This window comes from Pteropus alecto, unplaced genomic scaffold (genome assembly GCF_000325575.1).
Source record: "Pteropus alecto unplaced genomic scaffold, ASM32557v1 scaffold79, whole genome shotgun sequence".
NCBI classification, from domain to species: Eukaryota; Metazoa; Chordata; class Mammalia; order Chiroptera; family Pteropodidae; genus Pteropus; species Pteropus alecto.
This window is the reverse complement of record NW_006494612.1, coordinates 9,095,725-9,099,136: the sequence shown is the minus strand read 5'-3', so window position 1 is coordinate 9,099,136 and position 3,412 is coordinate 9,095,725.

Sequence of the window (3,412 nt, the reverse complement as noted above, 5' to 3'; positions counted from 1 at the left end):
GTTGTTTTACCAACATTCAGGATTTCAGATTTTTTCCCTATTAAATAGCCTGTTGTCGATTCCTGGAAAGTGCTCCAGAGATAAATCATGATCCTCAAATGTGCTATTTGATTCTTTTATTCAGTACCTATATGGACAAATTTGATAAGCACACAATTTATTTCTTCATAAAAATTACTAATAATCATGTTTAGGTCAGAATAAAAAGTATAATACATAGAAGGAGAAGACCCAGTATTTGATTATTCTCCCCAGCACTTCTCAGGCCCCAAAACATCTGAAACATTCATTCTTCTTCAGAATTTAAACATAATTTATTTACAGAGGTTAATGGAAAATGCATATTTGTTTATCATCATAAATTCTTGTAAATATTGGCAAAGGCTATTATTCCACAAGTGGATTTAAAAGATATTGATATAAAAATTTTCAGAGAGTATATCCCAGTACAAAAACATTTAAAAATAGAAAAGTACTTAATATATTCTGTTATGATAGATTGAAATTAGAAGACTGGAACATGCCGCTTGCCCATTGGAGTCACTGGAGATGCCGCAAAGGAAAAAGGAAACCTAAAGAAGAAACTTCGATTTATGGAATTTTAGAATTGCAAATTGCCTTCCAGATCAGAGACCAGTTGCATCATTTTATAGATGAGAGAAGTGAATAAATTACTTACTAAAGGATGCAAAGCTAAATAGTGGCAGAATTAGTACTAGAATCCAGGTCTTCTGACTCTTAGTCAATATGTTTTTCACTATACCAGCAGGTCAAACAAATCTTAATGGGTCTATGACAGTAAGCAAATCAATGATTCATTTAAATCTACAACTGTTTATTTGCTAATGCTTGATGGTGTCCTAATATATGGTATGCCTACATATTTACATACTAATTTCATTTAAATTCCCAGCTTAGAGATCCCCAGAATCATGGTAGAAAATCTGTGTTATTACTTTTTCAAACACTGTAATGAGAAGCTGTGATTAAGATAAGAACAATCCTCTTAATCTTTTACATGAATGAAATGTAAATAGCTACCTTCTTGATTTGCTTTATAAGTAGACGCAATTTAGAGTTTGTTTTTGGAAATGCTTCTTTGCAGTGAGATTAACAAATACCTTTGTGTGTGAACACGTGTATGGTATAGCATTGAAATATAAATCAATTACTTTCGACCTAATACCAGCCAGAAGCTGTGCTGCTAATTAACAAACTGAACTCCAGGATCCCTTTGCTGATGCTCATTAAAGAGTTCATCATAAACGTTAAAAAATTTTAAGACAAGCAAACTCTAGATCACTGCAATTTAGAGAAGAAGGCAGATATCCATCTGGCTGTATTATTAAAAATTCAAGTATGAAAGACATGAAGAAAATATTCCTGTGGAGATACATCGTCACATGCATTGACAGAAGGGCTGCACTGATATGTAGCAGAAAGACATCTCGGTGGTCACTTAGTACAGCTACGATTCCCCAAATACATAACAGAGCAGTGCAATTGTGAATGCAGCTACATATCAATACACACGAGGTCATTAGCTAAAGAAAAGACAAATGAAAGTCTAATGCCTTGAACAATATTTCCTAATATGTTAAATTTAAACTAAATATCTCCAATTTTTCAGAGAAGATTGTACAGCTGTTTCATTTTTAACAGAGTAAATAAACAAAGTAAATAAAATAAAAACAAATGAAAAATATTTTATATATATAAAATTTATATTTAAAAATATAAAGATAAACTGGCTAGGCTATTCCTGAAAAGAAAACATCTAATCTTTTTGATACCAGGTTTATCGGGCAACTCAGAGGTAGATTAAGATTATTCTCAAAGCCAATTTATGTGTACATAAATCCATTGCAGGTCTTCTGAGGAAAGAATCACATCAACAATTGATATCAGGTATAAGTTCTGCCTGACACAGGCATAAGTTCTACCTGACCAAGATAAGCCTAGAAAAGGGCCCCAAGTTCAGTTCACTAGAAGTGGAGAGTGAGAGAGGTCACTGGCCTTTTCTAGTTCTCTACAATTTCACTTTCTCATCGCTTTACCCACAAATCTGACTCATAAGGCTTCCTTATTGTATGACTTTACCGAAACTTTATGAACTGACGTAGAATCTAACTACTCTGTTTAAGCCATTCTTTCAGACATATTCTCAATTTCTAACACCACTTAAATGAATTTAGAAAAGTGAATATATAAAGTTAAAAATTGTATGTATTTTCACAATACAGGAAAACAAGTTAAAACCTAAGAATCATATACTCTTATTTTAAAAGTTAAAATTAAATACGTAGCCAAGCTTTTCTTATTCGTTCTAATTCCACTTTGCATTCTAATCAAGAGTTCTAAAAATGTATTTCTATCAATTCCTTAGGCATAGCAATTCCATGTTATTCTAACATACATGATATGTGTGAGCTTGACTCATTCTGAAAATTTATGAAATGATATCAATAGACATTTCTCAGCTTTTCATTAAAGAGGAAAATGAACATGTCCACTATAGAAACATAATAATTTAAAAATATCCAACTTAAGTGCAGGTCCAAATTCAAATACTAGTGTTTTAATTGTAACTTTTGACACCATTTCTTGTCTTGGTATTTATTTTATACCAGAAACAAAAAAAAGGTTTTTCTCTGTCTAGCATATTAATCACATCAGAATTTTATTGTTTCAAGCCACATAGAATATTGAACTAGTTACCTATTGTCACCCCAATTTAAATGTTGTTTTAATCTCTCCAAACATACGTGTTGTTCAATAAAAACAAAAACTGTCGAATTAGGTACTGCAGCGGCTTACAAAGTGCTGTGGTGAGAAGGCACGATTACTATAATTATCCACACAAAGTTTGGAAAAGAATTATGGAGTGGTTAAGTGCACTCTCATTTCTACTTGGCAATCTAATATTATATTTTACCATTAAGCAAAGGAAGTCTTTAATACATTAACAACATTCCATCTAAAGCGCCTCACAGAGAAAATGCTGTAGAACACTGCAATTAGCCCAAATGTGGATGCAATGCTGTTAGATATTGAGTATTTTTAAATGTGAATCTGTTATGTCTGCCTTAATAAGGGATTGTTACAATAAACATGTCAAAATTACCACAGTTTAGAGAGGTATAATTGATTGATCATAATTTTTGCAATACCATAAAAACTATCTAATGGAATGTGAACAAATTCTATCCTTTATCTGGAAAGCCTCCAAAATTCTATAAATATTATGAAAAAATGTTTAATGGCTTTCCTTCGAAAGAAGGGTTTCTCCGTTTCTCATCTGTTCTTCCTCAATATAAAAATAAGCTTGAAAATTTCCTAAATGATGCTTTAGACAAAACGATCGCTCCCAAATTGGAGATGTTGCTCTTAGCAATCCTTTAATAACAATAAT